The sequence below is a fragment of the Colius striatus genome, chromosome 13, assembly GCF_028858725.1.
Source record: "Colius striatus isolate bColStr4 chromosome 13, bColStr4.1.hap1, whole genome shotgun sequence".
In the NCBI taxonomy this organism is placed as follows: Eukaryota; Metazoa; Chordata; class Aves; order Coliiformes; family Coliidae; genus Colius; species Colius striatus.
Window position 1 is genome coordinate 3,405,528 of NC_084771.1, and position 25,188 is coordinate 3,430,715.

Genomic DNA, 25,188 nt, shown 5'->3' on the forward strand with positions numbered 1-25,188 from the left:
TTTTCTATCATAAAACCAGTGGTTATTGTCAGACATTATTATTCTGTTTTAGCCTTAAAGTGAGTTCAGCCTTCAGGGAGTTTCAAGTTCAGAAATCTACCTTTTTGTTACCCACAAATACTTGTATTGCTTGGGTAGCATCAAAGAACAGAAAACAGAATCAGAAATCATCATATCTGTATGAAATAATTCTCAACTTACTCCTGGAAACTTGACCTTTTCCCTCCTCTTTTTTTTTTCTTTCCTTGAGATACTTTACCTTCACCTTTTACTCATGACTTATTTTGGTATGTTCTTCCATTCTGTCAACTTTTGTATATCTGACTCCACATCTCTTGAGTTGCTGGGTATTTTAATGTAACACACAGAAAATGTAAAATTGCAGGAAAAAGGGGAAGGACTTTGAAGTTTTTGCTTACCTTTTAATGTGTTCCCAGTGCACATCAGATAAAAGCAGCCAGAAATATTTCCACACCCAATTGCTTTGTAGTTATTGCTTGACTCTCGAGAGAATAAAAAGCTTCTGTAGTAGGTCCTTTTAGTCTTTTTAGGAAATCTAACAAGATTTTTACAGGAGAATCAGAAAAGGGACAGTTTCTAAAAAGACTGAAGATGATGCTGAAGAGTTTTAAGAATATAGGCCAAAAAGTAAGTTAAATCATAAAAGTAGGCTACTCTGAACCAAGTTTTCAAACTACCTTCCTACTCTTTTTTGCTTTGGACATTATGGACTTGCTCTGTAATAATCTGCTTGAGGTTGCACACAATTCTGGTTCAATAAGATTTGGACCAGCACTTCTTAAAATCTGTTTTTCTGCCTCTTCTAACGTGTTTGATCTTCTTACTTAGATAAGGAGTTTGAAGTTGTTATTCCTGTAGTTTGTGGTGTGGCATTTCTGCTACTTCCTCTCACTCACTGCAGCATCAAGATGGGTGATGTCAAAAGATATAAAGAGATGAATAAGTAATTTGATTAAGGAACTGAATTTATGTAAGCCCTATAAATGTGCTGTATGAGTATTTGACACATGGATTTTTAAAATAGTAGTATTGCAGTCTCTGGAGTCTTGTCTACAGAGTTTTTGCAGTATTGTAGGCTTGGTCTGCAACTGTGTGGTTAGATTTCCTAGGATTTCTTAAGACTGGCAGTTACACTGATATCTGTGAGCTGATTAATTTACCTGTTACTAACATGAAACCTTATTGACACCCTAAGGCCCTTACTTGTAATTACCACTTCTGAAAAAAAAAAGAGAAGAGATTACCTAGAAATGGAAGATATAAATTTTTCATAGATGTTTAGTTTCTGTTAAGGAAATCTCATTAAAACCCAGTTGCAAGCATTAGTGGCATCTGAGCTCAATAAACCAACAAATATAAATGATCATAGTATGGCAATTAGAGGACTTCCCTTGGAAGACTTTGAACTTAGATAGCAAACCTGTAGGCATTTCACAGTTCATTTGTACAAATCCATGGTGAGAGTCCTGAGATGTCTTAAAGAAGATACATGTTTTATAGTTGGGAATTACCAGTTGGTAAAACTACGAAGATTTGAAACAGAAACATAGATGCAGATGTTTCAGCAAACTTGCCAGTTTTCTAGTCACTATTAAATTAATCCCAACTTAACAGATAGAAGTTCAATTTCCATGTAATGTGCTGTGATTTTCTGTAATTGATTTTCTCTTATAAACATGTAACCAAAGCTTTCTTAATTGTGTTTGTCTAAATTTCATTACTCCAGTTCTCCCAGTGGCTGAGTGTGCAGGAAACATTCTTTGATGTAACACAATAATTTAGTTCTCTGGAACTGGTAGGGGGTATTTTTGGCATTTTCAGTCACTGTTTAATTGTGCCTTAAAATAAAAGCACAGCTTAATCATAACTTGCTACCTGAAAGACTATTGAAGTGTATATAAGAGGGATCTAATTACAACAGGCAAAAAATAGAATATTTACAAATCCTTCAGTTTCAAATAACTTTGTTTTTACTTAAAGTTCAACCAAATTGCACTTTAAGTGTTTGAGTTCAGAGAGAAAAAAAATCTCAAAGTATCAGCTGATGTCAGTGTCATCATCTGATGTCAGAGTTCTCATCTGCCTCAAATTATTTAGCACAATTTGCAAGGAAATTAGCCTTTGAGATTTTGGCAGACTATATTATGGACACATATGTCTACAATAGTTCTCCCACTCTACATAGGGAAAAGTTTCTACGGCTGATGCAATGACAGTGGAGACCGTGGCTGTCTGGAAGAGTTAAAGACAATGAGCCTCTTCTTTGTGGAGGGCTGCTATAAGGATGTACACTGTCTGAGGAATGGATATTTACCATGCATGTTTACAGCCACTGCTCAGCTCTCTGCAGCATGCTGGGGATTTCCAGGCTGATAGCAGATGCTGTGAAAGTATCTGATAATTCACAGCAGGTATTCAACCCCTGTATATTGAATGAGTACTGGTTTGAGGAATGTCTATACCACAAAACCAAACCAACCAAACACACACCCAGGGAATGCAACAAATCCAGCTCTTCAGAATGATTCCAGAGAGACTGCCAGATAGAAAAAGACATGGCTAGGGAAAAAGCAGATGTATGATGCAAGTAGTCACAAATGCCAAGTATAAATAGGGACAGATCTGTTAAGAAGCAGTTATTGATTCTTCTGCCTTTCCCTTGTGCTTTGATGGATGCCTTCTATTCCTTCTTCCCACTGGTGATTATTCATTTCTCATTTTTCTTACATCAGTATTCCTATTTTCTTCTGTTCATAAAGCATGACCCCTCAGATTTTAGCAAGGCTTCCACTTATCCTTCAGAACTGGCTTACCCTGCACTGTCTCTAACTAATTAGCTGACTAAAATTGAGCAATGTATGTGGGTGTACCCAGTTAAGGAAACATGAGACAGGAATTGTGTGTTTTATTCTTTATACATTGCCTATATCCTTTATGTGTGTTCCTTAGATGCTTTCTATTAGGAATGAAAACAATCCAGGTAAAAAAATCCAGCCAGAGATTTCCTAACTCTGATTAGAGTTGGAGAATAAATGTGAAGCAAGAAAGCAGTGACAATTCAATTATAGGAGCTTCTTGTTCTATATGCAAAACATACACCTTTGGGTTGGTTTGCTCTGTTTCAATTTTATTCCATTAAAATACTATTTTGAAGTGTAAAATTCAATCTGAAATGTTTCAGAAATTTCCTTCCCCATATGTTCAATGAGATTATTCAGTAACTTGATCTGAATTTAAATAGTTTCAAATGCCAAATGCTCTCTATGTTGAAAAATTATATGTAGTGTCAAAACAACCAAGTGTAGTGAAATAAGTAGCTTAACACCCCAAATAATTAATAGGTTGCAGACAAGGTACAATCTTAGTGTTCGTGTAGTATTTCTAGAGTACACAGCTCAAATACCTAAATGAGATGAATCATCCTGACAAAACTGAACTGAAAAATTACTTTAACCTTTTCTAAACAATGCATTTTGACATTTCCAAAATGAAAGAAGAGCCGAGATTTCATGTAGACTTTTCCCACTGAAGCTGCCATAAAATCAACAAGTTCTCATGACACATTTTGAAGGAGAATGTATGATATTTTCTAGTTAGAAAAACAGTATTGTGATTATCACTTGGGTTTTTTTAACTTCACACTATTGATAAAGAGATTTGGGAACTTAAAGCATGAGCCTGACTTGTCTTATAATTGATGTTTATCTATGTATATTTTTTGAGTGCTTTTTCACCTTTAGTCCTGAGTTGCAGGACGACTTTTTACAAGGACACACTTCCAATCTGAGGCTTAACTTGATCTGGTCCAAAGAACCTCTACCCCACTAGAATGCAGTGACATGATTATAAAGAACAGTTGTACATCAGTCCAGTAAAACTAAAGTTTCATTTGCAAGGTTCTTCTATGAGAAAACATTTTCAGTGAGTTGTGCATTGAGTAGAGGGACATTTATTAGAGGAACACATCTCCTGAGTGATCAGCAATCAATCTGGAGTTTGATTGAATATGCAGACACTGATACTAAGCTTCTGCACCACAGTTGGTCTTGGATCCCCAGAAGACTTTTCATGGAGGGAAATGAAGTCTCTCTCTTATAATAAGGGAACTTAATGAAATCCTGCGTTTAAGAGTTTACTACTTATGTCACTTCCAACCATGTACAGATGTTCAAGTTACAATTGACAGTAGCTTTCTCTCAACTGTTTATCTGTAAAAATGATAATGTAGGTGTTTCCCATTTTCTTTCTTTTCTTTTTAAAATCTCAGTAATTTGCTGTTACAGTCAGAGCCAAGTGAGTTTGACAGAACATCACTGAGCCTGATTCTGTTCTCTGCTTTGTTTATCTAAAGCAGAAGTCACTCCACTGCAGCAAATGCAGTCACATTATGGTAAAACTGGTGTCAAAGCAGATTCAGACTGACAAAATAGAAATCTACTGATCTGCTAAATGCCAAGGTGGTGGTGTACAGAGAGAAGAATGACATGTGGCTTTTCAGAGCTAAAGCTGGATAATAAACCTCATATTGCTTAGATCTCAACAGACGAATGTAAGTGGTTACAAAGTGAGTGCTAATTACACAGGCTGTCTGATTTCATCTCTGAAGAGATCAGCTGCAGTTTCCCATAGACAGAGGAAATACTACTGGTGGCTTTGTTAGAACTAGCTTGAAAGAGTACTTTGTGTTTTTTAAGATATCTCATAAGATTTCATGGTATGACAAAGCCTCAATAACAAAACCAAAATCCCTATCAGTTGTTACATGTAATAAAGTGACATACCAAGGAAGGCAGTCTGGACCACTTCCAAAGTCCATTTCAATGGATTCAACTGTCTCCCTTGACTTCTCCTAAGTCTCAAAAGCTCTGACTGAAAAAAGGACTTTAGAATCCTTGCTATTGTAGAAGATTTAGAGTATTTCACATATTTTTTTCTTCTCTCCTGTTTTTTGTTAAACTTTCATAGGCCCAACTAAACTCAATAGAATGTTACTGTAGGAAGGGCTCTTGTAGTCCTGAAAAGCACAAGGCATTAAACTCCAAAATGCAGATCAGTGTGATCTGGACTGCACAAATTGTTAATTTAGTACCATGTACAAATTACTATCTTGTAGTGAATGTTTCATATTCCATACAAGGTTTCACCAGAAAAGAGGTAGCATGGAATAACTCAAAGGAATACTTAAGTTTCTGGTGTCCTATCGTGCCTGTTTCCAAATGCAAAGTGGGGTTAATGACAATGTATATATCTGGATTATATTCCCAGTGTGGCTTGAAGCTCCATGTTGTGTTTCAAACTAATAAATTCCAAGTACTAATTAGCTTGGGGATTTTTTGCTTGTAATATTAACTCTAAATCTGCTGCATTTTTTGTTCCAGTTTCCAATGTTTTTCCAAATGATATTTTACAAGTATTTTAACCTCCCAATAGTTAGAAATTCTGTACTTGAAAGGAATTCCAAATTGACTTCTTTGTGATGAAGAACAGGATAAAGCAAGCAAATTCTTTATAAATTCATGTAAAGAATCCAAAAGGTCAGAAATTGGGCCTCTGCTTCCAAAATGAATCCAACCCTTGAACCAAATGTTACCATGGTTAACAACAGAGAGAAAGGCTAGTCAGTTATGTTAATAGTGCTTTAACTTGGAAGAAGGTTAGTAGTTCATGCACACTTGGAAGATACAAAATTAGTGCAGCAAAGTTTTGTGACAAATGTTACAAATTAAAAGTCTCCACTCTGTCATCATCCTTTGCAGTACCTTGCCTTGGTGAAATCATTTCCGAGCAGTATTCTGATCCATTCTCTTCCAGTATAGAAAATCACTTATCAATATGTTGTGTAAGGTTCCTGCACTTTTAAAAACAATGATTTTATACTAAAAACATGTGGATTGTTTAGGTATAATTTAATGCCTTCCTCTGCAAGCAGATTGTCATTGTAGTTAGCTGGACTTCACAAAACCATACCCTTCATTCTTGTTCTCTTTACTTGTCCCTTACTTTCCTTGAAGAAACAAAGCAGTAAGAAAGCATAATCCAGGAATCTCAGGATATATTGTGTAATGTTTAAATAATCACTAGTGTCTTTGAATATCTCACACATTATATTCAGCTCTGTTAGTCTGGAGTTCTTAACTATTATTTTTCACTGTTAATAACTGTTATGTGGCACAGACTGTTACATGCATAATTTCTTACTCTCTCAAAGTAATTTTAAATCATGGCAGTCTTTTGCTTTATAGAAGAGGTTTGCAAATACTTGTTTTCTGACAAGGGCATGCTAAATTCTGTCCTGCAACCTCTTGTCCCCATTCTTATATATCCCTGTATTCAACCTCTCTGCTCTCCTGAGAGATGTCTTATCATTTTAAAGTTACTGTGTTCCAAACAGGTCTATTAAAGTCACTCTGTTTAGAATCACAGGCTGTTTTGTGTTGGAAGCGACCTTTAAAGGTCATCTATACCAACCCCCCTGCAATAAGCACGGACATCTTCAACTAGCTCAGGTTGCTCAGCCTCATCCAACCTGACCTGGAATGTTTCCAGGGATGGGACATCTACTGCTTGAGCAACCTCTGCCAGTGTTTTAACATAGTAATCAGAAAAAAATTCTTCCCTGTATTTAGTCTGTTTCTACCCTTTTTTAGTTTAAAACTGTTATTCTTTGTCCTGTGACTACAGGCACTTCTAAAAGTATCCATTTTTCTTTTAAACCCTCTTTAAGTATTGAAAGGCTTCAATAAGGACCCTCTTACTTAAAGATTATTTACTTCTTACTTAGACAATTGTGCTTTGGTATTGTTTAACAAGAAGCAGGATTTTCAAGTTTACTAAGTAGAAACCTATAAAACCTTTCTTCAGTTTAACCTTTAAATGTCTTTTCTTTTTTTTAATTGCTGCAGAAGAGTTTCTCTAAATCTTTCTACTAGTTTCATTAACATGTTTTGCTTCATCCCTAAAAGCCTCCCACATTCTGTTTTATATATACACACACGAATATCTATAAATTAAGGCATATGTCCTGATGTTTGCTTTGGTTATAGGAAAGTTAATATTTCTGCAGTGAGAGGAGTAGAAATGGGCAAGAGAATGTTACTATCCATGCAATATCAATGATGGTAAAGACACCAGTTGTTGCATGGTACTATGTGATGGATGCTGGTCACAGTGCAGATCAGATACCTAACACCTGTTTTTCATGAGGGATTGACCCAGCCTGACAAGAGCTGGATGGAAAAGTGATGGCATAGATCCATATGTGAAAATATGGCCTGATGCACAGGAAATTATCAAGCTGGTTTTAATTCCACAGATCTTGCTATTGCTGTTTTTAATGTGTGTGATAGGAAATTAAACAGCAGAAAAGAAATAGTTCTGCTTGGTTAGGCAAATCAAAGCAAAGTTGCAACAAAATGAGCCATGTTACTGAACTGAATGAAACCTGTGTGCAGGTAGGACGTGTGTACTAATTTTAAGTGAAGCTGTCACAGGTTAAAATATGAACTTATAAGGGATGTTTTACAAGTTGCAGCAGAAGAAAATTTAAGTTCAAGTCAGGTTTAAACATGTATATTAAATATCCAGTAGTCAGGGAGGCATTTTGTGTGTTTTAAATCAAGACAGAGTTTTCTCTTGTGAACCATTTCTGTAAAGGATGCACAATCCAATTTGCTGTCCCTTTTCTCTGTGCCTATCATTTTTGTGCCAGTGTGTAAAGCAAAGTTGGGTGACTTTCACTGTAATACTATTAGAAAATGAGGTCTTCTGGGTTTTTTTGCTAGTTTTTACATTTGTGTGTGTTCTAGAGGAACAAAATGTTTTACTTTCAGAGTTGTTAGGTGGAAAATATGCAATTAATCATTTAGAAAAACACGGTATCATCCCATAAAAGAAATGCTCAGAGTGCATTGTGTTGTGCAGGACATTTATTGTATAATAATGGTGTAACATTAAAGTAACTGTGCTGTGAGATGAGAATGTGTGATCAAATGCTGAGCTTTGACTACAAGGTGTTTCTCTTAAATACATATGACTAGACAAATATATTGTAACACATTCCCTTGAGATCTTCCCTGCTGATCTAGAACATTGTTTCATTTCCTTTTAATGACCAGGAGCTGCTGTAGTGTGCCTTTTTAAATTCAGTTTGTGAGCTGAGACAGGTGCACAAATGTCATCCAGGTACTTTTCTTTTATAGGAATTACATTTCTGTCTTTTATGTACTGTGGTAGAAATGTCTGCCATAAGCATATAGGTACTTTAGCTTTTAAAGGGAGCAAGAATGACAATAATAATACTGATTCTTTGCCTTTGCATAGATTTGAAAACACTTCCCAAAGCTGTGGTTTTTTTAACTTATCATGTCTGTTTTGCCAATAAGGAAAATGAGACATTAGAGAGACAGAAGGAATGGCCTAAAAACTGAGGTGAATCTGCTACTAAAAAAAAAAGAATTAAGATTCAAAGGTTTGGATAGTATCAACTTTCATAGCGCTGCTGAAGCCAGTTGTACCCATTTGTACTAACTGGAAAGATAACACTGATGTCCAGAGTTTTGAGGCAAGCTTCAGTTTCATAGAATCATAGAATGGTAGGGTTGGAAGGGACCTTTAGAGATCATCCAGTCCAACCCCCTGCAGAAGCAGGGTCACCTAGATCAGGTCACACAGGAACGTGTCCAGGCGGGTCTTGAAGATCTCCAAGGAAGGAGAGTCAAGAACCCCTCTGGGCAGCCTGTGCCAGGGCTCCCTCACCTCACAGTGAAAGAGTTTTTTCTTTTGTTTCAGTGGAACTTTTTGTGTTTCAGCTTCATCCCATTACCCCTTGTCCTGTTGCTAGCTACTATAGAAGAGATGTCCCAACCTCCTGACACCCATCATTTAGATACTTGTAAATGTTAATAAGATCCCCCCTCAGTCTCCTCTTCTCCAGCCTGAACAGCCCCAGGGCCCGCAGCCTTTCCTCACAAGGAAGATGCTCCAGTCCCCTGAGCATCTGGGTGGCCCTGCACTGGCCTCTCTGCAGCAGTTCCCTGTCCCTCTGCAGCTGGGGAGCCCACAACTGGGCACAGGACTCCAGCTGAGGCCTCAGCACATGTGGCAGAGCAGAGGGGGAGCAGAAGCTCCCTGGCCCTGCTGCCCACACTCTGCTGGATGCCCCCAGGCTGCCATTGGCTTCTTGCCCACGAGGGCACATTGCTGGCTCATGTGTAGCTTATTATCAATCAGGACTCCCAGATGCCTCTGCAGAGCTGCTCTTCAGCAATGTTACTCTTTTTTTCTTCTTTTTTTTAAGAAAAAAATAACTGTAACATGGCCATCTCAGACTCTATCTGAAATCTCACTAATTTTTAAACCACTCTTGTTTTTTTCTTCTCTGAGTCAGAACTTATTGTATTTGATATCACATTGAAGGAAGCCAAGAATTGTAGGTTTTTTAAAGAAAAATAATTTAAAGTGAACAGAGCTAAAACTTTTGTTGAAATTTTGAAGCAAGGAACACAATGAAGTGACAAGGTTTCTTAGACCTAACTTTCCCCTCTAGATGTGCTCCAATGAGCGTCTCCTATAAAGTATCCTTAGTTTCACATATTTTTCATATATAGTGCAAGGAAATAGTCTCCACTTTCCAAAGAATCTAGGAGAAGCTCTACTGTAGCTATGAGACTGATAAAATGTTTTCCAGAAACCATGCTAAGGAATGATACCTGTCCATGGATGGGCTGTGCTGGGAGATGAGAGGCTGTTGCTGTATGCCTGTTTGGCCAGCACTTTTCTATTATTGCCATTGCTTCTTAGTGTCACTATTTTGCCTGGGCCTATGGCATCATCTGTTGGCTTTGTAGTGCTGAGTCTCAACTGAAGGGGAAACTAAAATGATTGACTGCTTTATGGCTATGCTGATCCTGAGTCTGAGTTCTGCCACAGTCTGCATCCTGCCCTGACACTTCTTAGCCAGCTGGTTACTTGACTTCTCCTTTGGGGTATTTTGCCAACAGTTATTGCTTTCAGGGCTGTAGTAGATTTCAGTGTCTTTCATTTATCAGTACTCCTACAGCAGGTGATGCAGCCAGGTGGACATAGCTTTCCTGGGTACCCATCAGAGAACCATTTAAATAATTTCCTTGAGGAAGGAGAGTATATTGAAATCTTATCTGGGAAAAAATTAAATGTCCTGGGCTTTTCACCTGCTGGAAAACTTGTAATCTGCTATGTGAAATGAGTGTTGCTGCACCCATCTCTCTCAAATAGCTAAATGCAGGAAGGAGAAACTCTCAGTGGTCAAGCTGCTAGTGTGTATCCTCCTTCAGCTGCTGTATCTCAAGCCTTCCTTCTTGCTGAAACTCAAGGTTTATTTAAGGATCTCTGACCCTCTTTGTTCCCTGAGAGCTTCTTGCTGCCCAGTATCAACTGTAAGAAGCTGTTCAGGCAACTTCTCCCCTTTAATATTTTATTAACAACCAGTGAGTCTGACTTCTCCTGACCTTTCTGCTTCTTAGCTGCTTCTATTTATCATCCAAACATCAGCCCAGCTCCCTCAGTGAGTCTTGGATCTGATATGAGAAATCCTGGAAAGAACTGGTTGGGATAACTTGCCTTTTTGGATGCTTTCCCTGGAGCTTCTCTTACCTCAATACTTCAGAGGAATACCTTGATACAGGCAAAAACCTTAAAGTTAGAAGTTAAGATTAGTGTATTTTACCTTAATAATTCTGTCCATATAGTAGATGTGTTGTCTGGCCTCATTAGCATCCCACTGTCTATAGCAGTATTGTTGAAATCACTCCAAACCGACCCTGTAATGAATGATTTTTCCTCTGGGACTACTGGGGTACATTATTCCCCAGAGGATAGCTGTTATAAAGCTTTACAAGAATGTGGAAGGGTTAATCTGCAGGTCTGTCCTTGTCTCACTCAACTCAGTGCTGATCAGCTCTATGTAACTGCCAGTTTAATTACTTCACAAAGACTTTGTCTTACCTTACCTCTTTGCTCATCTGTCCTGTTGACTTCAGTAGGGACTTGGCTGTGGGCTGCTGGGAGCAGATAGTCCCACACCTATATGCTGGGGCACTGACCATAACTAAGCATGGAAACAGCCTTCTCAACTGAAGCAATTTACTGACCCTGATTTAGTTTCTGGAGGCAGGGCTGAAAGTCAATGACTGTAGCTAGTCTCCTGGCACTGTCCTGTGATGCAAACATCAGAGCATGCTCATTTCTTCCCAGTGCCACTTGGTAATCACTTGAGAATAAATCCAATAGAAGACCTTTTGGATATAAGAATGATAATTTTGCAAAACAGCAATCACTACAAGCATTACCCTTTAGCTACTGACAGCAAAGTTCAAAAATCTCATCATGCACTAGTTTCACAGCAGATGATAAAGGTTAATAAAATGGAGCTTTAAAAGGCAGTGTTTCTAAATTTTTTATGCTCAGAAAGGACAATTCTCATTATTTGGGGTTGACTTAGCCCCCACATTCCATTTACATTCAAACTATGACTCTCACATCCCTTCTTGCATTACATGGAGCTGTAAACTATAGGTCTTGCTGCTGTTACAACTGACAGAGAGGAGATTGCACTTTCTAAAGAGAGCTGGTGTCTGTAAATATCAGTATGAGATAAGATTTGTGCAGTGGCCTCTAGGGAAAGGAACACCTGCTTCACTGAATTATTGATGCTAATTTATAATCAGGTCCTGTACAATATTTCTAACGGGAACTGGTAGTTTTATGCCAGCTGGAGTGAGGGAAGATGTGTGCCTTTTGTCCTGTTTCTTATTTGTAATGCATGAGGAGAGAAGTGGTATGAATTTTTGCAGGATATGGTAATTTTGCATGTTCCTCAGGTGTCTACTTTGAGATTATTCCATGGTTTTATGTATAAAGATGTATGTAAATATTTTGAACTTGTGGCATTATGCTGAGTTTCACTGATGTAAGACCAAAATAATGGGTTCTTGTATTGGACCTGTTATATTCCAAATCCATTCTTCTCTTTTCTGCTTCAGTGTTGGTAGAGATGAGCCTGACCTGAATGACTAATCTGAAGACAGGTTCAGAGCTGTCTTTCTTTAATAGTGAGCCATATTCCAGCACCAAAATGCTAATAAAGTTTAGGGTAACAATGCTGAGATACCTGGTCTTAAATTCAAGAGAAACAAAACTTCTGGTTTTATTTTTGTCAGTTGCATTTATAAAGGCTTCATACACGATAACTCTGTAAAGCTTTAAGCTCAAACCAAAGCTGAGGGCACAGAAGTGGTTGTTAATCCTGATTTCACAGTTGATAAGATACATGAGAGCATTTCAATTTTTTCCATCAAGTTCCACTTGAGATATCTTGATTAATATTTGTGTCAGAACAGAATTTAGGACAGGAGTGAAACAGGGTGTTGGATGAGCTGTGATGTCTGTGTGCTTCTGTCATGCACTATAATTATCATGTATTAATTATCTATGTTTCACACTTCATTCAAATCCATCCACTTCTCCTAAAGCAATAGCCCAGATCTCAAGTGGTCTGATTTGCCCTTTTGAGAGTCTACAGGTGTCTTGCCTATCATGAAATAATACAGTCTGGCCATTTTGTTAGAATGAACAGTTTCTCACACTGGTTAAAATGATGAGGGACTTTCCCAAGACATAGGGTTGGTAGGGGACTAGAGACTAGCTGAGGCAGCCCAGTTGTCAGAGGTGGCTGGACTGGCAATTCCCATTGTCTATAAAGTTCTTACAATTGTCATGATACACTTTGTTCTGTGCATTTTATGAGAAAACAGCAAGGACTTGCATCTGAATAATGACTTCCATCTGTGTCCTCTAAGAATACTGAAAATGGCTAGCTGGAAAGTTATTAGCATGGCCAGTATACAAGATGAATAGAGATGGACAGTGAGATGAAGTAACTTGCTCAGGGCTGTACAGTGAGTGAAAAAAGCCTAGTGAAGGGCTTTTGACCAAGTTGAGAAGTTAATAAATACAGCAAGGGTGTGTTTTAATATACAGTAACTTGATATCTATCTTAATAAGTTTAAAATAAGCAATAAAACTGTCAGATGCTGTCACCAATATCACGAGGTCTCAGGTATAACAGCAGCAAGATGTAATAGTAATAAAATGCAGTCAAAGCACTCTGGAAATGGAAAAAATGCTTTTGCCCATAATAATTTAAAGAAAATTTACATTTTTAGGACTAGTTTCTGTGTTATTTAGCTCTGTTTGCAGTAGCATAGGAGGAGGAGCTGACATTTCAAAGAATTGCTTCTTTGACAAAGAATGTAAGCACTTATCACAATATGTCAAACTTTGAAGGTTGTTCATCACCTTTAATGAATGTTGAAGATAATCACCACAGGGGTGTGTTATGATGTGCTGCACACCCCTACCCCAAATACTCTTTGGATCTTTCAGTTTGTTTTTCTTTAATGATTTTGATTTTACCCAACTTGGGGATTTTTTTGATGCATAAATTAGGGATCTGATCATGCAGCTCAGCTCCTGCTTGGAGACAAACATGAGTACAATTACCAACAGTCAAAAGGGGGAAACTACTGCAGCATCATTGCATAATTTGAGTGATTTACATGTTGGTATGGTGGCACATAGGATGTTTTTTTCTGATGTTGTCTCGTTGAGTGCACAGCTTAATGAAATTTGATCTTTTCAATTTATAGTCTCTCACATATCGTTTATGTTTGCTATCAAAAGGATAATTTGTAAAGCGAATGTTCTGCTGGTCTGAATTGGCAGAAGCATTATTCAATCTGCCAATTTTTCCATTTAAATGAAGAAGAATTAAATTTATTAGCCTATAACTTTCTTTTTTCTTTTAATGGTGGGTTTATCATTCTGCTTAGCACTTGCTCAGATGGTGGAGAAACCCTTGAAGATCAGCAAGTGAAAAAGTGAACCATTTGCATGTGTTTTGAACCTATTGTCATAAAAAGATCTATAAATCTGGCTGACTTTTGGTTATGGCTTGTCAGAGCAGGAGTAAGACATTGCTAATATCAAAGCAGGAGGTGGTTTCATTCCAGGTGCATGCCAAAAGCCCGCTGTAGTTGATCCAAGCAGGAATGGACCTAACTGAATTTGAATTGAGGAGGAAAGGGTAGATGGGCACAGCCATGCTTTGCTGTCTTGGATGCTGTACAAAAGCTGCTGTGCTTTAACTATGGTTGGACCTTTAAGCCTGAATTGAGTTATGGTTGACTGACATGAAGTTTCAGTTGTCTCTTTGCTGTGATTGGTTGCAATCTGTCTAGCACTATGGTTCTACTGAAGATCTGCCATTGCCTTGAGTGACAATGATATATATTTTTCTTGTGTCAGTACATAAAGGTTTGTCATGAGCTTTCTGTAACTCAATCGTTTTTAGTAGGATTTTTTCTTGTCTCTAGACATGTCTATAGGCTGTTGCTACTTCCTTACACCAGTTAAATAAACAGAATGGAAACTTTACTGGAAATAGTGCAACTAAAGGTTAATATTTGTGAATTGATTCCCTAGAGAAGAGCATATTTCATAGCAGTGCATGACATACCATCTAATGTTAAATACAAGATAGAACAAATATTTTTCTTGAGTTTCATTGCTAACAAAATGTCCTATTGAAAGGAAGTTAATAGAGGCAGCACAGACTTTATCCAGAACTGCAGCAGAGTGTTTCTGAATACAGAGATGCCATCTTTTTGTTTCGAATGAAACATCAGAGATGTTTTGAGTCATGAGTAGTAATGCTGAGGAACCAAAGAGGAAGTAATATTGACATCTAGAAATGAAGAGCTAGATTCTACAGATTCTGAGCACTGCTGAATGCTGCTAAGTGGCCCCAGATTTTGTTGTTTGCATCAGTGTCTACTGCTGTCCTGCAAAACAGCGTACTTGGCTTTACTTACATATGCTTTATTCTACTTCTTCATTTCCAGAGGAAGTAACCATTGAAACTGCCCATGTATTTCTTATTCCCTTCCCTTGCAACCACTATGATACTTCCATGGGTTCATGCTTTTATATTTCTCTTTTGGATTGATTTGATATACTCCTCAAGTTCTTCAAACACGTTCAGATACTCCAAGTGATCTTTTTCAGTCTTGCTTTGCAAGTCCCCACAGTGGATGACTATCAGGCAATATCTGCTGAGCACAGTGCCCAATCGCTGTTGCCAAGTTGTCTGACAAGTGTTTGCATGTCAGTGGCTTGATAAATGTTTCTGCCACTTCCCTGAAGACTTCCAGATCTTCTTTTTCCCAGTGTTTTTTTTCCCCCTTATGCCTTTCTGTAGCATACGGATAATAGTAAATGTTAGAACATCAGGATGGGTAATGCATATTTTCTCTTAACTGGGACTATGAACATATGCCATCAAATTACTTTGGGGTGTTTTCACATATATTTGAATTAGAATTGATGTGAGGGCTTTAAGATGTTGGGTTAAACTCAGTCCTGTTGAAAACAATTGTATTTATATTGAAGTAAATTTAAAGAGCAGTTGGATTTCTGCTCTGCTTTTGCATATTCTTGATCAAAAGACTGAATTTGACCCAATAACCAGTCCAAATAGAAGTGACTGTGGTACTAATGGTGCAAATACATGACAAGCAGGTCTGGTACAGCTCCTCCTGGCTGTGACAGAGCTATATCAAAATGGTGCTTTTCTGTCATACAGTTGAAAGATGGATGGTACACTAGGTATTATAAAAACAATAACAGGACCTCTGCTAGACAGCAGAGAAGTGCAAACTTCAATTTGACTAGGACATGAGGGTATTTCAATAACAATGTTTTAAATCCTTTTTTAAAAGGACAAAAAAACTTGTACATTTTGAAGTGGAATATCATGGTCTTACTGAAATGTAATCACAACTGCAAACAAACCATAAGTAAACACTAATAAATCCTACAGCAGAAGCAGGTTACACATTTCGGTTTTCTGGCATAACTCAACTCAAATAATAACCTGGTTTTGTCAGGGTGAGAGGGGACTGGTCTGCATTTAAATTCTGTTGAATCTGAAAGTCTTTGGAATATCCTGCTACAAAAAGTACAGCATTTAAATGCATAAATCTATGGCATTGTTACAGAGAGCTTGCCTGACAACCAGAAGGCAGTAGGCTACTGCCCAGAGGGGCTGTAAGAGAAGAATGTGTGCTGGCTCAACTCCCTTTCCAGTACTAGTGTTTAGACAAATATAAACATTTACAGCCTCCTATTACCAGAGACATTATCACCCTAAAGGGACCCACAGTCACACACTGTGTGAGTTGAGTGATGTCACTAAAAAGTACCAAAAGTTGCACTTTTCCAGTAAAACACAAGTTATAGTTTCTTTACACAGAAGATTCTGGTTTAAAGACCAGGATAGAAATTTCAAAGAGATTTTAGCCTGAGTTTTTGATTTGAGGCATATCAATACAGTGTAACCCTTCACAGGTTTGGAAGGGAATATTAATATCTTGTTATTTAACATGTCATTCAGTGTGGTAACACCAAACACTAGTGAAATAGGGTGTATTTAAGAAGCATGGTATTATCACACAGCTGGCAGGTTAACTCTGCTCTCTTGTGCTTTGGGCTCAGCCAGGGAGAAACCTTCAGAAGTTCTGATCACTCAAGTCACTAAAATACCATGTATTTAGTGAAATTCATTTTCCAAACAAGGCTATAGAAAGTGACCAATATTAAACAAATGCTTCAGTGATTAGAATGTGACATCACATATTTGAGAGGCTTTTTTGTGTTTTCTTTGTTACACCTGGGAATCTTTCTTCTCCTGTCCACATAGATGTGCATCCTATGAAAGTTTCTGGAGTTACTTTTTTGGTGCATGTTTTCCTAATTCTTAATTGAAATTAAAAAAAGGAACTTTTATAGGTATAAAAAGTAAACTCCTTAAAAGTATATATCTAAAACACATTGCAAGCTCCTTTCACATAAATTTTTAAACAGATATTCTTGCAAATTACATCACTCCTCACTAGGCTATAACAACCCTCATTAAGCCATGCAGGCTTCTTGTATTTACACCATTTAGAGCTTGTAAGAAGTGTTAGCTATCTGCCTCTAAAATGATATTTTTGTCTTGGAGGAGCTTAAAGAGAAGATAAATTTACATTAAGGGACTTTTTTGAAGCCCTTCAAATTGACATCATACATCTGATCTGAAACAAGCTACTTGGTAATGGAGATTACAGAATGGTAGGGGTTGGAAGGGACCTTTAGAGGTCATCCAGTCCAATGCCCCTGCCAAAGCAGGTCCCACCTAGATCAGGTCACACAGGAATTTGTCCAGATAGGTTTTGAAGACCTCCAGAGAAAAAGCCTCCACACCCTCCCTGGGCAGCCTGGGCCAGGGCTCCCTCACCCCTTCAGGGAAATAGATCAGTCGTATCTGCAACAACCTTGAGGCATTTTTGAGAAGAACTAGCCCATGTTATTTGAAAGTCAAACCAAATATCAATTTCTCTGTCTCTAATTACGAAGTGCAGATATAAGATCCTATCAGATCTTAAGTTTAGAGATGAAAGCTATCAATAATTAAGCCATTATTTAACCTGTGTGCTCTGAGTGTACTTGGGTTGAATCATTCATTTGAAACTTATTTTAAAACACACCCCTCAAACATTTCCCTCGAAGCAATAACATATAATAAAGTACTAAACTATACTACAATATAACACAATGTACTATATATATGTAATATTTGTATATAAAATCTCTTTCAATGTAATTTTCTCTGTCTCTAGGAGAAGAACAAAAGAATTCTGTCAATTAAAGTTTGTGCATAGGTGTCAAGTGTCTCAATGTGGCCATATAACCATATAAAGAAATTGATATGAGAAAAATGTGCTTAGTGGCAGTAGAAGGTGCACACTGACAAGACTCAGTTGTAATGGCTTCTTCATAGGATCTACATTACTTCCTATAATTGCCTGTTTCTCTTGCATCAGAGCATGAAAGAACTATGTTCCTGACTCAAGTGACTTAGTAAGGTGCACAACATCCATAGGAAGAATCTGGGTCTTTGCACTCTTGTATTTTTGTGGTGGCATGGCAAAGTGTTGGTTCATTTCTCTGGTCATTAGATATGCAGGGCAAGTAAAAATGATATATATATGCCTTGAAATTTCATTCCATTTCCCCATTTGCTACTATCATTGAGAGAACGTGCAGATATTATTCCCGTAGGCTGTTAGATTCATTCATCTTGGAATAGGATTTCTTTCCCCTTCCTGTTTGTTGATCAGGCTAAACTCCTAGCCTTCAGTAATGAAAAGTTATGGGGAGAAAAAGATGTGCATAGAGAAGTGTAGGACTAGAGATTAAACTTCCTATTGCAATTCATGTTATGCTAATGAGGCACATAAGATCATTCAGAGAAGGGTAATGCAGTGTTATTACCAAGAAACCTACATAATTTACTATGGGGAGCCCTTACTTAATACATCATATTTCAGCAAGAAACTTAATAAAAAGAGGCTTAATACATAAATACCACCAAGAAGCACAGAAGATAATGCAGCATTTGATCAGACTAGTATATAAACACTACTGTGAAACCTAATTTCCAACAAGTTACTCGAGAACCAAAATATACGTATTGCTTATTGTTACTGCTGAAACAATAGCTTAATCACTAAGGATACTCAAAGAGGGATAATAAACATTACCTATTATTTATATTCCCCAGTTGCCTATAGTGGCAATGTAACTTAATATTTGGTTGAATAGTCTGGATAGAAAAGCTATTTCCCTTGCAAAGAAATCCTAGCACTCAGCTGCAGCACAGCAAGGAGTGTTACCATGGCACTGTTACAAGGCTTAGCCCATGATATTGTTCTCCTCAGTTTTATTGATGTGTCCATTTTAAAAGCCATTCCCTTTCGTTGGGTAATATATATATCTTATGCTATAGCATGCTTTGATTTCTATCCCATCATGGGTCAAAAGAAAATCACTCATTTATTCAATCAAGATAACGTTATTTGTTGTTGTTAGCATTATGGGTGAGTTTAATGTCTCTTTGGAAAATCTGAGATGTCCTTTTGGAACAGAGTTATCATCATGTCTTTTATTGATATTTTCCCTGAAGAAGTATCTTTCAAAACCATGGCAGAAAAAGGGTAGGACAAGCAAGTTAAAAGGCTTAAGCAAGATGATAGCTACATGCTTTGATAGTTCAATCACACTGGCTGAGGTCCATGGTTCTCTTCTGCATTACATGTGGAAGCAGGGACCTTGCATGTGAAAATGGTTGATATCAAGGTGTTATCTGTGTAAATTGTTTTAGAGAAGTGCATCTGATGATTACTGTATGTCTGAAGGTATTAAGTAGGCTATATTGGTGTTAAGGGTCAACTAGATTTCCTCTGGAAAATTCTTAAATTGATCTTTTTGTTTCTCCTGTACATGCTTTTATTTCAGTAAACTTCTAACCCCAAAGTTAAATGAATGTTCAAAAACTTACCAGGTTGGTTCTTGTCAGAGCAGCTGAGGATACAGAGCTCTGGAGATAAGGAATTTAATCAGTCCTGATAGGCAAACTGTCCTACAGCTGAAGACAGGGGTCTGTGTAACAAATCTTAACTGAAAACTCTAAGAACCTGTCTATAGTTCACAGATCTTATAGATTTGAATACTCCTGCTTAAGAGCTGGAAAAATCTGGGAGGTTTATTTCGGGTCCATCCACACAGAATCATCAACTCCATATGCTGGGACTTCCAAAGCTTGTACACTTCCAAATCTTAGTCAATCAACTAGGTCTGATGGGGAGCCAGAAACCACAGCTTTTAGTGTTGCAGTGGGGTCAGAAGAAATTCATCCTTTCTCTTCCAGTTACTCTAAGCTATTTTTTTAGTAACCAAATGGACATGCCCCTTCAGAAACAGCCCGCTTTCAGAAGGATTGTTCCAGAAAAGGTCATCAGGACCTACATGTGCAGGAGCAAAGATGCATCCAGCATGGAGGCTAGTCAAGGTCAGGTAGAGAGGCTGGAAAGGGGATGTAACTGAGCTATGCAACAAATGTTGGCATGGCATTAAAATTGGAAAATTAAGACGACTGTTTGCTAGGGTGCCACCTAGTGAAGGTTTAACTGAGTCAGAGACAGTATCAAGTATTTTCCCTCTTTTCCTTTTAAAGATCTGGGTTACTTTTGTGTCTTCTATTGTAGGGAAGTATTAACAGCTGAAATATCCTCATCTACTTTTTTGTTTTTCCTTTAAATACTGCAGTATCTTTCAGAACAAAGCTGACCTGAAAAGTTTTAACTCTTCCCTACACTTTCTAAGGTGTCTTCATGTCTTTAGAATTGGTGCAGTGCTGTCTGTCATATTCAGGACCTCTTCTGATGAGTTTAGGTCCATCTCAGTCTGCACTATCCCAGTGGACAGTGGATATCTGATGTGGTCAGTGTTGGACTGGCTACTTGAAGCTCCAAGTCTGAATGTCCTGTAACTTCTGTTTTCATTGAATATCATTCCAAATGAAGGCAGATTGATTCATGCACTATCCTGACCTTTTTTAAAACCATGGAACCACAGAATGGTAGGGGTTGGAAGGGACCTTTAGAGATCATCCAGTCCAACTCTCCAGCCAAATTTTTCTCCCTAATTTTCAGACATCTTCAGAAAGGTAAAACATTGGGTCAATATGGAAATATGAAAAAGTATGTCAACTTATTTCTCAGCATCAGGAAGGCCCTGATAATGCAATCCTTACTCTACTTCTTATCCCCTCTGTGAGAAATCTAATACTCCTTGACTCCCTTATTATTCCAATCACAGGATTTTTTTTCCAGCAGTGTGTGCATGGAACGTTATTTGTTTATTATTAGACTTGTAAGTAAAAACTGCTTTAAGAAAAATCTCTTCTCTATAATCTGATAGTTTGAGCCCCTAAGTATAACTTACAATGGATAACATGGAATGAAGTTGAACTAATTTGTGCTAAGCTGATCCATCACTGATCATCTCAGGAAACTATGATGGATTTGATTTTGATCCCTAATTATACTAGATTAAGCAAAAATTATTACATAAAGGTCACTTTCAGGAAGGAGCTACAAACCATGACTTATAGCAGCTGTTATAAAAAGGAGGTAAAACTAGGTGGGATGCTAATGAGATCTACAAAGTAACATGGCATTTTGAGGTTATTTACATTAGTACTTACATAATCAGAACATGTTATTAATTTTTGAGTATGTAGAGTGCTTAAGTCCTTGAAGCCAAATTTTTCTTATTCCATGCTATTTATTAAAGCATGTAAGGCAGAATATAACTGACATTTTGTGATACATGCTCCATTTTCTTGACAACCTAACATTACACAAAAAAGCCATTTTAATGAAAATGCTCAACATCAGTTCAACAGCCTGAGAATCCAGACAAATCTATTCAGGCTCATTTAGAAAGTAAATTTAAGCTAAATTTGAAACTCAATTCCACTCATTTATTTGTGTTGATGACTTATATGACAGCACAAGCAAACAGCAGATAACATTATTGTTGTTCTCCATGTCCATGATATCTAGATATTTAATAGTGCATTTAAAAAAAGAACAAAAATGTCACCCTCTCACAGAGAAAACACTCTCTGAGAATGATTGCTTGTCTTCAAGAACAAATTTGATCTGGTTCTGCAGCCATGATTACATGTTGCTGGACAGAGTTTGCCTTTGTACAAGATGTAGAAATGTCTTCTTTCCAGCTCTGCATTGTGAAACGAGGAGGCTGGTCATAGGTCTGTCTCATTCAGAGGTCACCTTCCACAAGTTTAGCCAGCACACACATGCTGCTAACTTCACTCTTGTGCTCCTTGCAGCAAAGTCTTACTTGCAGCATTGTGCTGAGGGCTTTCTGCAGCTCTGACTCTGTGCCATCTGCAGCTGGTCAGCCCCATCCATTAGCCACTAATGAGCTGCAGCAGCTGCTTTCACATCCCTGCCATGTTGCATCCCTGTGCTCTAGAAAAGCCATTTCCAGTTGCTGTCAGGTACTGTAGTCTCTTTTGTGTCACTCAGCCCTGTCTGCCGACATGTTCCCATACAAGAAGTCTTACATACTAGAAGAGAAGTATTCAGTAGGTCCTGCTGCTAATGCATTCTCACTTGCAGATCCTTCAAGTATAGTTCCAAAGTTCACTGTAGCTAAAGGAAAAATCTCTGGCTCAGTGAGTGTGAATCACTTTCAAAGTCCTCATTGATAAATTTCTTGAGATCTGGCTCTGTGAGGAGTTAAGTATCCAACCAATAGTTTCAAACCTATATCTAAAGTAACTCTCTTAGTCCAGAGAAGCATCTTATTCTTTATAGCTTCATAGTGCTTTCCACTAAAATATGTATTACAGGTTGAATGGTGCCCAGACCTTCACCTTTGCCTGGTTACCACACTTCCACAAAAATCTACTCAGCAACTAAAAGTCAGACTTGAACTAAGTCAGAAGATCATGGATAAGAGAAGTAGCAGCAGGTTAGGTCATAGTGATGCCCCACTGCATGGAACAATACCTGTTATCAATAGCTAGAGCTTCTCCTGCCACAGTACTAGTATCTCTTTGCTTTTATAGATGGGTTGTAATGTGTTGCTATAAATGAAGTAATACAGCTGCTTCAGGTGAACAGAGTTTTGTCCACTTTTAGTGTTTAAGAATACCTTTTTGGAATATAAGGTGCTGGTCATTTAGTCATGTTCCTTTGAAATATTTCTGCATGTTTGATTCTGCTTCAGTTTTCATTTTGTCAGAAATTTTGTTTCTTCTTCCTATGCGTTTTTCACTTAAACTTGCACATGATCCTTCTTTGCTTTTCTGTATTTCCCCTCCACCTGCTTAATCTGTCTGCCAGGCCATTCTCAGTCTCCCTAGGGCCAACATGCTTTTAGCTGCACTCCATAACCTCTGCCCTGTGTCTTTCTCAGTATTTCTTAGATGTCTTGCTTTGACTCTGTGTTGTGCTGTCTTCAAGAAACCTGTTTGACCATGGAGGAAAAGGCATGCAATGAGACATCAATAAAGGGACAAAGATCAGGTACCTTGAGGAGGTAGAACATCAATAAAAAAGAAGGAATGAATGCCTCTGAGGAAGATAAAGCAGCATGGTTTGCAGCTCTGGAGAATGCTAAGGAGGCATGAAATGTTTGTAAGGTAAATAATGGCCTGAGATCAAAAAAGAACAAAACCAGATGAAACATAGTTTCAAACAGAATTTAAATAAATCATTAGTATGAAACCTCTTTCTTGGACCATAGGACACTAACCAGCATTTAATTAAAAGACTGTGTTTGATCTTCTCATATGACTAATCTCTTTTGTAATCTCTTGCCATTTATTCTGATAATGCTGAGTCCAGAAAGGCTGGTGTCCTGGGCTGAAAATAGTTTAAACAACACAACTTGTGCTGTTGAGATCAGTGAAAAAAACTTTGATTTGCTTCAGTGTAAACTGTTAACTTGCCTGTTCTTGGATAGGCAAAGCAATTTTTAACACCTACTGGTTTATCCCACTTTCTCTCTTAGCATTGTAGCTGGTAAATGCAGTGACTGGAGCTGTGTGCATTACAGTTCTGTGGGAGTTCTTGACCCTTTTTGTAGCCAGGACCACCTTTGAATGAACAGGTAACAAAATCAAGGACATTCTGGGATGCAACAGGAAGAGTGTTGGCAGCAGGTTGAGGGAGGTTCTCCTCTCCCTCTACTCTGCCCTGCTGAGGCCTCATCTGGAGTCCTTTGTCCAGTTGTGGGCTCCTCAGCTCCAGAGGGACAGGGACTGCTGGAGAGAGGCCAGTGCAGGGCCACCTCCAGGGCACTGGAGCATCTTTCTTAGGGGAAAGGCTGTGGGATTTGATATTATTCAGCCTGGAGGAGACTGAGGGGACGACCTCATTAATATTTACAGATATCTAAATGGTGACTGTCAGGAGGCTGGGAACTCATTTTTTTTTCTGTAGTGTCCAGTAACAGGACAAGGGGTGATGGGATGAAACTGGAACACAAAAAGTTCCACTGAAACGTAAGGAAAAACTACTTTCCTATTGAAATGAAGGAGCCCTGGCCCAGGCTACCCAGGGAAGGTGCAGAGGCTCCTTCTCTGGAGGTTTTCAAACCCACCTGGATACATTGGTGTGTGACCTGATCTAGGTGGACCTGTTTTTAGCAGTGTGGTCAGACTAGAGGATCTCCAAAGGTCCCTTCCAACCCCCTCCCCTTCTGTGATTGTGTGAAATCTAGCCCAGAGGATGGTGCAAAAAAGTTAGAGGAAGTCTTGGCCATTGGGCAGCTTTGCCTTGGGCTTCATGAGGAGTTAAAGTATCTCATACCTTAGTACAGCTGGACAAATAACAGCTGAATCTCTTTTCCTTTGTTTCAGAAAGATAGTTGTTTTAAAAAACAGAAGAGTAATTTCTTCCCTTCCTGTTTGCTCTTCAAGATCACTTATTCTGCAGTGGCTAGTATTAAGTAGGCCAAAGAACTTTACATATGTCATAATTGTTTGGCAACATTAGATCAGAAAAGCATCAGCCCTTTATTTCCTATGGATTGCTCGCCATTGATATTATCAAAGTGCTCAGTTGATGTCTTTGGTACCCACTGAAGGAATTGCCTTTTATATAGCAATTTTTTTACAAACAGTGACAATGATTTACTTCTAGGGCTTAGCTAGCCTGTTATAGATAAGAAGAAAAAAAGTAAAAGGAGAAAGGTACTAATGTTTGTTCTACAAAGTCAAATAAATGGTTTAGCTATTGATAAGTCCAGTATAAATCACTGCAGACTCTGTTTCCAGCAAGCTTCTGAAAATGAATCTACAGTCCTGTTTAACATACCCAGATCTGCCCAGAGTCCTTGGCTTACATAAATCAGTTCTATTAATACTCCAGCCACTATGAAATGAAGTCTTGATTCTCAGACTACCAAATCCTTTACCTTAGGGATGAGGAGCTGAGTGCTGTGGAGAAGACATTCCACAACAGCAGCACAGAAGCCCTGGTTACAAAATCCTTAGAGGAGAGAATAGATCTTCCAGTATAAGCTTTTCTGTGTGTTATACAGGATTCTTGGTGCTGATGACACTATTAAAAAGGAGACATTAGGTTCTCAATGAGTCATGGGTACATTTTTATGAGGCTTTTTATTAATTGTGTACACAATTAAAACTATAGC